Below are 14,523 nucleotides of genomic sequence, written 5' to 3'. Positions count from 1 at the left end.
GGCAGCATCCATGTACACATCATCAGCTTCCCTGTTGGGGTCTGGGCATCAGGCCAGGGGCTAGTCTGTGTTACCACAGGGGTAGGGGGCTTCAGATGCATCATTGAGCCTGGCCACACAGCTGCAGAGCATGGAAGGGCCAATAGTGACCTGGGCCAGGTGGCAGTCCGCACAGTGGTGAAGCATGGCGAGTAGGGTGGCAAGCAGGAGCCCAGTACATGGCTCATCACTCCCAAGGTCTGGGGGTGGAGCAGCCATCACACAGTGGGCACAGGCTCTGACAACAGGGTCGTAGAGGGATGTGCGAGCACGGTGCAGGCCAGAACAACTCTGATTCACAGGGATAATTTACATGAATCTTTGAAGTGAGACTGCTTCTATAAACGAGCTCAGGTGACAAAGGATTTTCAACCTGGCCCTAAAGTACATAGGAATAGCCCTAAATATGTCCCACAGCACATACTGCAGCAATCCATTATGTATGAAATATGAAAGGTTTCATAAGGTGATAATATTAGAGTTCTCCAGGCATCCTAAACCTGTCTCACGGAATTAAAATATATATATATATGTTTCTTGTACAACAAAACAACACTTTGCCTCATATTTTGCTGTATTCATAATTTAGGTATATGGTTATAGTTGTAGAAATAACAATTTTTCAGTTTTTTTCAGGCAGATTTTTCCTAGAATATGAGCCTATATTTGCTACTCCTCACTGTGAAAAGTCCCATTTCTTACCTGAAACAGGTCAATTTTATTTGGAATATAGGACTATTTTTGCTCAAAAGACTGTTTAACAATATTTTCTAAAAAAAAGACCTCTTTTTAAATTTGCCACAAGTACAAAAAATTGAATATATTTGGCCTTATTAAAAATATTTCACATATCATACTTTTACAATTCTGTTGCAGGATTATCAAGATTCACCTTGCCTGCTTGTATGAATAACCTCATTTAAAAAAAACTTTATTTTGTACTGTTTTTAAATAAATTTAGTTTACAATTTAAAATCAAGTTTTAAAAATGGTGTATTTAATAGTCTTGTAATTGTATAATATATTCAAGTAACCTTCCAGCATGCACAACTATATACTATTCATCTAAGAAATCAAAATATAAAAATATGGAATAAGGTTCTGCTTTTGCACTCATGTATATGAGCAATGGTCTGCATAAAAGCATGGAACCACAATAAAGTTATCAGAACTAACAAAAATTTCAAAGCTATTTCAGCCATTTCAATTCAACTTTTTTTTTTAAAGGAAATATCAGTTTTGACAAATTTGTTTTCTAAAAGAAATGGAAAAATATTTGGCATTTATTTATTTTAAAAGATTAATTTTGGTTCAAAATGACTTTTCACTTGGAAATGGGTTTTATATAAAAATAAGTGTGCTTGCAATCACAACAAATTATTTAAAAATGTCCAGAATGAACCATTTCAGTTTACTCCAAATAATTTTCTAGAATTTTATTTCACAAAAAAAGAAAAAGAGAAGTGTTAGCTTTTTGTCCCTATTCAGAACATGAAAAATCTCAAAATTTTCCATGAAACAAAAAAATCATCTCTAAACAGTACTGTTTAAAAGAAAACAAAAACAAAACATAGGGGTCCAGGCCATTATTTCCGAATCATTTCCTTACATTCTTTTCTAACTTTGTGGACAAACTTCACGTTGATTTACCCAGATTAACCCTATTAAAACTGTTGTCTGTAGTGTTCTGTGGCTCAATCATAATCCTAATTTAATTGTTAACTTCAGGGAGTATTTTAATCATAGATACTTTACACAGTGCTTTTGCTGACTTAGATTTGTCCTAGCCTAGACTATCTATCAGCTTCTTATATACTGCAGCTACAGAGGCTAATTCTAAACCATCAAATGAAATGCTCAGATTATCCTTATTTTGGAGAGCTACAGAACACTACACAGGTATAGACATCTATTCTAGTCTCCAAAAATAATGTTCAGATCCAAACCCATGAATGCCATTTACTATCTGTAGAATTTTTCAATTATAAAATAAAATTAAAATATACAGTGGGTTTTTAAAACAGTGTCCATAGTCCTTCTTCCTCCCATTTGCCTTATTGCAGTTCACACTTTAAATTAAGGAAAAAAGGTTACTTCTCTCAGGCCTTCCTTCTGTGTCCATTCAAAGGACAGACTTCCACCGTTTCTGGTTTGTTACTTCTAGCATAGTTACAGGTGTTTGGGAACTTCACAGCCATAGAAGACATTCATAATTTCAGGACACATTTGGGCACAAGCTACTTGTTTCTCCAGCTAGTGCTGGGGTTAAAACAGCTGTAGAGCCTAAACCAGAGCCAGCATTAGGCTTGAGGTTTGGCTGGGGAGCCTAGACTAAAGGTTGCATGTAGGGCTACATTATAGGTTTATGCATGAAGTTAAAGGCTTCTCTTTGGGAGTGGTTGGGAAGGCTGGGCTTTGGATATAGTTGAAGCTCATTGGGAAGTGAGAGATAAGGTTAGGGTTCACTAAGGCATCTGGGTTTAGCCTACATCTTGAGTCAATTCACAAAGGTGGGTTAGCTAAATCCAGGCTATGCTTACTGCTGAGGTTTATTGGCAACAGGATTATGGCTGGCTGGTAGTCCTGAGTAAAATTAGAAATGGAGCCTGTATTCATGTTTACACTCAGTGTAATTCATAGCCCACAGTAACAATAAAACCACCTGCTAAACCCAGAATTTGAGGCTGTATGAAGTAAAAAAAATCTTCAACTCTGCAATTATTCACTGATAGGTCATGTTGCCTGCCACAACTGGACCATTTTTCCATAATTTTGTATCTCTAAGCAGAAATTATATTGTCACAAAGCTGTGTTTTGCAACCTTTATGAATCACACAAAGCTGCTGGTCTCTGCATTATTTGCTTAATGTTAGGATCAACAGCATGGGCCTAATTTGTTTTTTAATTAAAAATATTGGAGCTACAATGCAACCTAGTCCTACACTGACTGTAAGGACCAAAGCATTAACATGCCTTCCCCATCCTCCAGGGTCCTTTCACTGCCTTCAACTATTTATCCTATATTCCTCTCCTTCTCTACACAAACAACTGCAAAGAGAGGGCAGAAGAGGGTAGGGTCCTGGTTCTGTCCTCAAGCTAGGCATTTGATCCTTCAAAGTGTGACACTATCTGCTACTTTCAAGGGCCAGCAGCAAGTGGAGAGCCTGGTAATTCAAGAATAGTTCTTTCTTTGGACACCTCCTGGGTAGCATATTACAAAATATCTTTTAGAAAGGACTAACTATACTAGGAACAATCCATCCTTTAATAAGTAGAAACAAGTCTGACAGGATTCTTAATGGATATAGATTTTAGAAAATAAGCAGCAGTACAAGCAGGGAAATATGAGACATTCCAGCACATTCGGATACCTAATTTCAGAGGTAAGCTGTTCCAACACTTGTCATTTCATTATTAATGATGTTCAGATCTTCATAAGATATTTATCTTTTTTTTAATAAACAGAAGTGATACTGACAATTCAGAATCATGGGGTTTTTTAATAACAGAATAAACTGCTGAGAAGCAGCAGATATATTTCTTGAGTCCTATCTCTCTAAGATGATAAATACTGGTTTAGGAGTTGGTATGTCACAATCCACCGGTTTTTATCAGCTAGCTTGTTGTATTTTCATTTTATTAAAAACTCTAAATAACCCTTACCAAACTTTTTTTTTCATTATCCCATTAAAGAAATTGTTGTATTAGGTCTTATCCTGCAACTTACCAATTACCCCCTGAAAATTTCTCAACAACTTCAATTTATACTGAAAGTTGAAGGTGTTTAGCACCTAAAATTTGTGTTCACTGCATTAATGCCTGTGGAAGCTGTATCAGCTTGTCAGTTACTAAAGGCCCAGTCTCCCAGCCCTCAAAATCAGAGAGTGCTCTGGCACTCCTTTCACAGCAACAGTGGGAGTGGATCCTAACCTTTTTTTTTTATATTTATAGTGTGTGGATATAAGTGCATGCTATCTAGTTTCTTTTACATCCCATCTTTAGTAAAGCTGGTGACTACTCTATTTGTGCTTTTATTCACATTTTTATTTAAATAGGTTACAATAAAAATCTGCATATTACCATCATAAAACAACAAATCTCACAGCACATCTCATCAAGTAGGATCCCAAAGCATTTTCCATAATTGCTATGTCCAATACTATATCCAGGCACTTCTGAATGTATAAACATTTCAATGACCAACAATGTCCAAAGAGGACTTTCAGAAGGGAAAGTGAAGAGCAGCATATCCAATTGTGTCCAAAATATTGAGACCAAAAAGTTTCCCATGGTAAAGAGTCCAACAGATCTTTAAACACACTCAAGTTGACAGAGCCTTGGGTTTTAATTTGCAATTACCTCTTCAGTAGCATTGCTTCTGCTAGTTCCATGTGAATACATTAACACAGTATTATGTTGCTGAGTGACTAACCCCATTGTAGTTTAAGACCTGACTAGATAAGAAACCCTACACGGGATGCTATAGCCATCAAATACCACAGTTCTACGTTACTCATCAAGAAAGGGCTTTTTATTTAAATATTGAAAATAATGAATGCTAGAAAGTGTCTAAATAAATATTAACTCTCTGACCCTTCATTTGGGAAGCTTTTGAATTACATACTTTCTGTGACAAGAACTATATGATTAATATTGTTTCAAATGTTTGGAAATATGCTACCAAGTAAGAAAACAAAAAAATAATCAATTTTCTTAGCCACATTATGAAAATAATAAAATACTTATTACAATATAATTGTGCATAAAACCTGCTAGTATATATAGATGGAAACAAAAAATGGATACTTTAAAGTCAGATAAACAAAAAAGTCAAATACTTTATCCAGGAATAAGAACCTAAGTGAAGGACTTATCAGAGAAAGTTCAGTGAATGTTTTGAAAAAATACATTTAAATATATAGGTGCAAAACATTTTCTTTGCCCTTTCTGTAAAGTTATGGTAAGTATATTCGGAAATCTGAAGATGAGTATGTTCCCTGAATAAGAGAAATAAGAAAATAGGAATGTCGGCCAAACCAGGCCTGACAGCATATCCAGTAAAGTCAAGTTCTAACATTGAGAATGCCTCTATATATAGTATACTTTATCTTTGTCAAGACTTTGCACTTTTTAAAATGGTGATAAGATTCTCTTGTAAGTAGATATCTAACTTAATGCTTACTTTAATACTGGTAATAAGATATAGCTCCTTCTATTATAAAAGACCTCATGGCATGTTACAGGCTTTGATTCACAATAGTCTTCAAGAGCAAAATGCCAACAAATGAATCCACATTACTTCCATGATCCATGTTTATTATTAAAATGCATCTATCCTGGAATGTGATGCTATGGACCCAATATTAACTAATTTCACCTAACTGATAAAATATTCAAAAGTTAAAACTTTCCAAAACAGCAAAACTCAGCCCTCCTACCGCAATCTCTATCCACTCAATCATTTTGCTAGAATATTTTTTAGGAAATACCTAGCAATCAGGTCCACCAGCTTTAGGTTTAAATATCTACCAAAAGAAGAGCTAGTAGTGCTATAGCTTCAGGCTATCCAGTATAAGCAAGACGGTAAAAATGTTCCGCCATCACAAACAGCATTACCATTTCAGAAACATCAGAATGCCCTTCTGTACATCAAATGAAGAATTAAGAATAATTTAGCAACTGATTTCCATATTATAAAAAAGGACTAAATTAAGGATGACAATTTCAGTTGGCTAAGGTAGGCATATACTCTCAGAATATTTGAGGAAATGTTTATATTACCTTTTCCCTTGTAGTAAATTAAGAAATGAGCATAATAGTTATAAGATACCTCAAACTTGCCTCTGGCTCATTATCCAATTAATTGATATGAATAAATTGGATAAATCAAACTACTTACTTCACAAAACGTAAAAGTAGATTTGACTAAAAGGTTTTCAAATAATTAAATCAGTGAAGAGGTCTTGCTTTGTAAACCTTAGAAACACATTACAAGACATTATATTTGCACCTACAGAAATGGGATACCCTGTAATATGCATTTAAAACTCATTAAGATTACAGGTATTTCAATAATAATGGAGATTTTGACTATACAAGCAACTTAGAAATTTCTTTTATATTTTCCATCATTAAGAGGGAGAAAGAAAATGAATCTCTCTCGTATCTATGATCTATAATCCCACAGTTATATCATCCCAAAAGAAAAAAGAGAACAGCTGCATTGCCTCTGTCCTTCCATTTTCCCTTCCTACTGCAACTACTGTACCAGTTTCAGGGAGATCTACATTGGAACAGAAATTAGACATGGGAGATCTCCAGGGAGTCTTTAAATCTTATAAAAAATTACATGGGATAATTACTGCTGAACCCTTATAAAACTTCTATCTAAGACCTGGTATGAATTTAGAATGGCATAGCTTTTCAGATCAAATTCCTATGTATTCTAGTGAGAATTAAATAAGAAGTACTAAATCAAAAGTAATATGCTCCCATATAAGATAAATATGAATTCTTTTTATAAGTTCAAAACTGGTCAATTTAGGGGGATGGGGGAAAATAATTAAACACTCAAATATTTCTCTCTTCATGAGTCTGACTAGTTATGCAGCTGTACCCATATTCTTCTCAGACAATAACTCACCTCTGCCATTTTGAAGCAAAGAGATACATTGCTAGATTATGTGGAGTTTGATATCTGCTCAAATAGCAACTCATGCTTAAGATGTGTTACAATAAGGGAAGAAAAGGAGAAAACAAGGGAAGAGAGTCAGCTTACTTTTACGTAACAACTGCAGGAAGGCTAGGGAGTCCTTCCATACTATGTATTTGTCTAGGTGCCTTATTTTAGACCAGTATTTTATCATTTTTTTTCTATATCCTGGCTAGTCTGAGACATTACATCTCATTCTGAAGTAGTGGTCACATGCACCCAAGCCTAGGACCTTAGGAACAGACTGCTGAAGAAGCAATTGTGACCAAGGCCTAATCTGCAGATTAGTTAGAGGTATGGCCTAGTGACAGACATTCAAAAAGCCTGAGCCTGAACTGATTCAATCTTTGCAGGTTAGTCTAACCTGGCTAGGCTGAACTGGTTTGTAACTGTACAGACATCCCAGACATTCAGGCACATGCCTGCAGTGGCTCAGGCTAGAAGCTAGGGGGCACTACAGCAGCCCTCCATAGCAGTGAGCTGAGGAAGCATGGCCAAATCCCAGCCAGATGCTCTGATTAGCCCAACAGGGAATTGAAAACAGTGTTTATCACTCCCTAACTCAGTGTTTACCACCCAATGAAGAAAACAACAGAGGGACATTACCAGCTACCTGTTGATTCAACAGGGACCACAGCCAGCATGTGGTCTGCTAGCTAATACACAGACACCTGTCTGTAAGGCAGAGGGGAGGGGGGAATTCCTGCTTAGCAGGGAGCGGTGAGGGGGAGATGGGGAGCAGCCCACAGTTTGAGCTAGAGATGCAACCAGAGAGCAGAGGGGAGGGACCAGTCCTGCTGTGGAGCAGAAGGCCCCACCCAGCCCAGAGAGCATGCCAGGATGCTGGAGGAGTCTGATTTATCTTAAACCAGCAAGGGATCTGGGACAGACATTGCATAAACTGGTTTGAACCATGTCAGTTAAGTCTAATACTACATTCAGCCAGGTTTCTCTCAACTAGTATCAGCCATTTTCAAACTGATGTATGTGCACTGAACATCTATTCTGTTACAGGTTTAAACCAGTTACTGACTGCTTAAACCAGTTTGTGTGTAATGTCTGTCCCTAGCTATGGTGTTGCACTAATGGAATAGTATGTGCAAATATCATCTATTAGTGTATCCTTGCCATATATCAGCAGGTTTATAGTCTGTTGCCACTAGTAAATAACAGATATAAAACAACATTGTGGTAAATCTGGGGTGATGTTCCTTCCATGATAGTCCAGGAAAAATGAGAGGCAAGGAACTTTGTGAGTGACATCTTTTATTGGATCAACTGTGCAGTTGGTTGGGATACAAACCAGTTTTCAGGTAGAAGGCACCCTTCCTCTGCTTTCCTCTCTGAGGCTACAGCTTGTTTATATCCCCTACCAACTATGCAGTTGGTCCAAGAAAAGATATCATCCACAAAAATCCAGGTAAAACCAAAGCAACTTGTGCGAGTATACAATGTCTTCAGTGGCTCTGTTTTTTCCCTGGTATTCAAGTTTGCTCCTGAAAAGGGGGAAGTACTTTGCCACAGCTCTTAACAAGGTAAAACAATCATTTTGTTTCCCTTCACTTTGGCTCAATTTTGTTGACCACTGCTATGAAAGGAAAAGGGAATGAAGACTACATCCTTCCTATCCTCTTCAGAGAAGGGAAGCAGCAGCCTAAGAGGGAAGGAGAGGGAATCTGTGCAAACCAGAGTGATGAAGATACTTCTGTTCCCTTACCTGCACAGCAGTATAGAAATGATATCCATGCAACCTGGATCACTGGATCACTACTGGAGGAGAAGAGAGGGGAAAGCAGGGAAGGGAAAGAGAAAGGAGGGGCAAGGGGGGAGTAGTCACCAATGGACTTCATACAAAGGGAACCTGAATTATGTCATCCAAGAAGGGAAAGCCAAAATAAATAAATCAATCAGTAATGGCTGAATAATGTGTACAGAGATCTCCTTCCCAAAACAACGATGTACAGGGTAGGCAAGGCCCACTCTGAGAATAGGGAAAAGATAAATGGCTTGAAAAATACTAGGTGTGGTTACAGCAAATTCATTTCCACATAAGTTCTAAACCAGGTTTTAAACTCAATTCTAATATAATAAAGGGCTTAGTCCATAATGCTCTTCAAGCACTCTGATTGGTTACAGAAACAACCAATCAGAGTGCTCCAAGAGCGTTCCGGACAGGAGGCAGTGGCAGTGGTGCACCACAATGAAGGCAGGGATGGAAAGGATGGCGTGGGGGTGGCGCTGGCCAAGGGGCATGGAAGGGAGGTGAGGGCAGGGCAAGCTTCCCCCCTGTCCCCTGCTCCTGAGAGATGGCAGCAGAGCTCTGCCTCTATGTCTCCCCCGCTCCCCCTGTCATTCCTGACGGACAATTGGCTAGTACTAGTAAATCAGCCTGTTGCACTAGGGAGTGCCAGAGTCCATCTCAGATTGGCAATCTAAATTTGAAGTATATGCGGAGCAATTTAGAAAACTGAAGATACATCTAAACTTAGAAGAGACCCAACTTCAGTAATAACCTTGCCATCCCTACTACCTCCCCATCACCATTCCCTCATACAGGTCAGAGCACTTGACCTTAAACAGTCCAGGGAAGAACAAAAGGAAGCTTTTGCTATTTAGATCCAAATATTAAGAAAGTGCTCAACCCTTATGATGTGTTCAAACAACCTGTTCAAAAGCTTTGTACATTTTAATCAGAAAAATTTTTACATTGTGATTGTGCAATTAAATACAGTATACTTACGGTGTTGTGATTTATCACAACATGCTTGTGTCATGCAGTCCAGCAGACAAAGTTGTCTACTGCCTAAGAGTATAGAATTGAGAAGGATAATGTTCTGCAGGAGTGCAGATCTAGCTGACATTTTACAATGCTAAAAATACCCTTGAGATTTGTTCTGATATCTTGTAATTATGCACACACATCCTGATTTATGGTGCATGTCTCCCAGCTCAAACAGTATGCACTCTGCCTCATATACTGCCCTATTTCTGTGTAAAATACTTGGTTCCATAATGTCATAAAAGAAGGGATAGGCTCATTGAACATGTTACTATCGATTTCATATGAGCATGGGGCATCATCTAATGATCCTTTTCAGCTGAGGAAAAATATGCACAATTTAGCCTTAAACAGAGTCAATGTCAGATCATTTCAACTACTGCCTTTGAGAAATGTGCCTGTGAAGCTAAAGATTGCTACTGTCCAGCCTCCTTCATAAGGGTGCTGAAAAGTCAGTGAGGGGAGTGTGAGAGGAGGAAAGATAAAAACCAAAAATGTGTTATATATATCATTAGCCCAAATATGTAGAACAAAGTGGTTTTTAAGGCCAAATGTTCAAATTCGTCTCTAAGTTGCTTATGTAACTTAGTACATGCATTCTGTCATCTAAAAATGTCAGACTAATGTTGGAGTGATGTTGTAGCTGTGATGGTCCAGGAAAAATGTGAGGCAAGAATTTTTGTGGATCGTATGTTTTACTGGAAGGATGCTTTGTACATGAGAATATGCCTGTACAGCAATGCAGTGACGTAAAACCCACTCTGAAAATAGGGAAAAAATAAATCACTTGCAAAATACTAGGTGTGGTTACAGCAAATTCAGTTCCACATAAGTTCTAAATCAGGATTTAAACTCAATACTAGTAGATCAGCCTATTGCACTAGAGAGTACCAGAGTCCATCTCAGATTGGCAATCTAAATTTGAATGCTGTACATGCAAAGCATATGCAGGCAAGCTCTCAGGTATCCTTGCTCTGCTTTTTTTCCTTAGAGACCAGGGCTGTGTGAAGCTTCGGTCACTAATTTGATTCAACGTGATTTGGTGGCCAAATCTCTAAATCCTAATTGAATCAGGAGGCCTTTTAATCTCTCCAAATTGAATCAGATTTGGACAAACACAGCTGTAAATGTTTTTTATACATACCTCCAGGTAGCAAGCAACTTGTGAATGCTGAGATGCTGGGGTAGATGTAGGATCCCACAGGAGCATGGGGGGGGGGGGCGGTCTCCAGAGCGCTTGGCACCTGACACAGAAGTGAACCACAAGCACTTCCAGTCCACTTCTACGTCTGCTGAGGAGCACACTGGGCCCCCCCCCCACAACCCCAGCTCAGTGACTGGTGCCTCCTGGGTCTGAGGCAGCACTCAGGGACCCCCTGCAGCTGATCACTAAGCCAAGGTGGTGAGGGGGAGCGGCCAGCACTCTCAGTGGTGCACCCAGAGGTGGATCGGAAGTATTTCTGGTCCACTTCTGGGTTCACCGCTGAGCACATGGCCCCCCCGCCACCCGCACTCCTGTTGGATACTCCATCCACCCTACCATCACAGCATTCACGAGCCACACCTAGTACCTTGAGGTATGTAGAAAAAACACTTAAAGCTGTGTCTATGGCCAAATTGCTGATTCTCCAAATCAGCATCAAGTCTTCAGATTCAGATTTGGCAGAATTGAATCAGGGACAGTGATCTGAATCAATTAATCGAATCACTGTCCCCAGTTCAGGTCAAATCTGAATCTGATTTGAATACAGCCCATTTTGCACACCCCTAGTGTCTTTCCAACTATGAATTTGGTCTAATAAAAGATATCACCCACAAAAATTATTGCCCCTCATGAAGACACATTTTCATAATACCTTACAGTTATGTTACTCTTAAATATCCTGGTCACGTGCATTCAACTTGACCACAAGATGAACACGAGCCTGCAATGTGGTGCTGCAGCTAGTAAAGCAACCAAAACGCTGGCTTGCACCCATAGATATTTCTCAAGCAAATCCCAGGACATCATTCTCCCCTTCTACTCCACCTTGGAGAGGCCTTGGCTGGAGTACTGCATCCAGTTTTGGGCTCCACAATTCAAAAAGGATGTGAAGAAGTTTGAGAGAGTCCAGGGAAGAGTCATGCGCATGATCAGAGGTCAGGAAAACAGACCTTACGACAACAGGCTGAGAGCCATGGGGCTCTTTAGCCTGGAAAAGCTCAGGCTCAGGGGTGACCTGATGGCCACCTATAAGTTTATCAGGGGTGACCACCAGTATCTGGGGGAACGTTTGTTCATCAGAGCGCCCCAAGGGATGACGAGGTTGAACGGTCACAAACTACTACAAAACTGTTTCAGGCTGGACATAAGGAAGAATTTCTTTAATGTCCAAGCCCCCAAGGTCTGGAACAGCCTGCCATCAGAGGTGGTTCAAGCACCTACACTGAACACCTTCAAGAGCAAATTGGATGCTTATCTTGCTGGGATCTTATGACCCCAGCTGAGGCCCAAAAATGGTCATTTTTAAATTATCATTATCATTATCTTTGGCGGGGGGGCCCAATACTAAAAGGTCACCTGGGGCCACCACGAGTCTAGGTATGGTTCTGACCAGAAGAATCAACAATATGCAGAGAGAAAAGAGGGGGATAGGAGAAGGGCAGCCATATGCTCATCTCTTTCATACTTGCACTGAATTTTACAAACGAAATATTCAGGCCTCTGCAGGAATATCTGCATATTACATCTACCCAGTAAAGACAGAGAGACCAAAGGGAAGCATCTTATACATTTATCCTTTGCTTCATTTGCTGATGACACACTGTTATTGGAAATCTCATTGTAATGAATCTGCAAACTTTCCTACCAAAATAAAGGACATTTTAAGGAAAAGGTAAGATAAATGTTCCTCTTTAACCTTCTTAACCAGAAAGCATGGATGAGGGGAAATGGGTGCATCAGCATCCATCCTTGTATTCTTTATGTATTCGAGACTGTAATGATCTGACTGATTTATGTACCACAGCTTTGTACAGGACAGAATAAAAACTGATGAAACTGCATGTCATAGCCTTGTATACTAGAAATACTTTTTTATTTCAAAGGGTGGGAAAGCCAATGCTTTTGGTACAGGAGCTTATTATACTTTCTAACCCATGTATTGCATGATGTTTCATATGTTCATGTGGAAGTCCTGGCAGCCACTGTATAGATAAGGTTGAGTCATGATTTACATTTAAGGCAAAAATAACATCTCCCATTTTAAATTTAATCTCCAGTTTTGTCACTAGCCTTCAGGGGACAGCTGAGTGTTCCAAAGTGTTTTTTTTTAATTATTTCACCGTTGTTCCTTTTTGAAGCTTGGCCTTCACAGGGCCAAAAGTTGGCATCTTATAGCTAAACAGAGAGAGTCACCAAAGCTACTCCAAGCTTCACAAAAACAAATTTCCAAAACATCATGGCTAAATATCAAATTTTAAAATTAAAAAGGGGAATATTTTCATTAATTCTTCATAAAAAGGAATGGGAGTAGGAGTTGAGGGGTTAAAAATAAACAAAGAAAGAACATGGAAGAACACAAGGGAAAGAGAATCAGGCCAGGAAAAAGGTGAGGAGACTAATATGTTTCTACTTTCTCCAGTTCACAGAGAAGCTATGATTTGACAGAAAACTTCTGGACTAAAACTTGGGCATCCAGACCCTAGGTCATACTAATTCTACTAGACACAGAATAGGTTTTCCTTTGACAACCATGTAGGTTGTAAAGTCAAGTACTTAATAATTAACAGATCATTAACATCCAAGTGTGTAGGCTTTAGTTATCTTCATCTTAAGCTTGTAACACATATTCCAACTTAATCAAGCTGTTCCAGTCTATACTATAGTAGAAAAGTTGACTGCTTTTTACAAAAGCAGAAATACTATCAAAACAACTTTTCTACTTTGCATATTTTTTGGCCAAAACAAGTGGTTTGGAGGAATTCAGATTTAAAAAAATAATAGGAATTACCTTTAAGATCAGGTAAGATTCAAATTTACCTGTTTGCACACTGGGAGGGAGAGGTGTTGATTGATTGGTTGGGGTTTTTTGTTTGGTTGATTTTCTAATAAAAATTATTCCACCTCACTCAAAAATCACAACTCTATGCCAGTTATTTGTTTATATGGATTATTTGGCAGCTATGCATAGTGGGTTAAAAAAGCCAAATACATAAGAACAAATGCAGAAATAATACAACACAATCTCAAATTATCCAAATATGTATTAATGACTTAAAAGTAGTTTTTATTTGATAAATACAAAGAAATAATACAGTAAACCATCACCATGTTACCAGTAAATTTATTATTTCTACAGTATCAATATGTAAATTCCATCTTACAAACAAAAGCCAAGACAGCAAGGTCCCTGATCTGAGAAATAATTCTAAAAGCCTTAGCCTCATCTGGTCAAAGTTTTATTAAGAATATTCAACACCTTATAGAATCAGGACATAAGTAAGACAATCTATAGACAAAGGGCAGGAAGAATAGACGCAACAGAATCATTTAAACATGTTCTAGAGATGTACATTAGATGACTATCATTTTTAGCTTACAAGGTATGACACACTTTTAGCATATGAAAAGTCAGGATTTTGTAATAAGCACCAGACCTAAACTTAATGTTCATGGGATACAATCTCGTTGTAATTCATTGGATAACGTGGTCCTTTATTGAATAAGGAGAGCCATTTAGGCTTTACATATTGAGCAACAGTTCATCTGCAGAATGTCAGAGTATAGAAAAAGTAAAAGAATAGGATATGCAGGACCTCAGATAGGACTTCAAAGCAGTATACAATATATCCAGGATTAATAACATATTAATAGCTGTGGCAAACTCACTATTCCCATTTCAATAGTTTGGGTTCAAATATGGAATACATCTGACTTTATCTTTTTAGTAAGTCCCCTTTTAATACTCACATTGAATCAGGTCAAGCAGTGCCCAAGATACTTTATTTCAAG

The sequence above is a fragment of the Crocodylus siamensis genome, chromosome 5, assembly GCF_052110815.1.
Source record: "Crocodylus siamensis isolate JL-2025a chromosome 5, ASM5211081v1, whole genome shotgun sequence".
NCBI classification, from domain to species: Eukaryota; Metazoa; Chordata; order Crocodylia; family Crocodylidae; genus Crocodylus; species Crocodylus siamensis.
The sequence above is the reverse complement of the archived record's forward strand: the minus strand, read 5'-3'. Positions refer to the sequence as shown.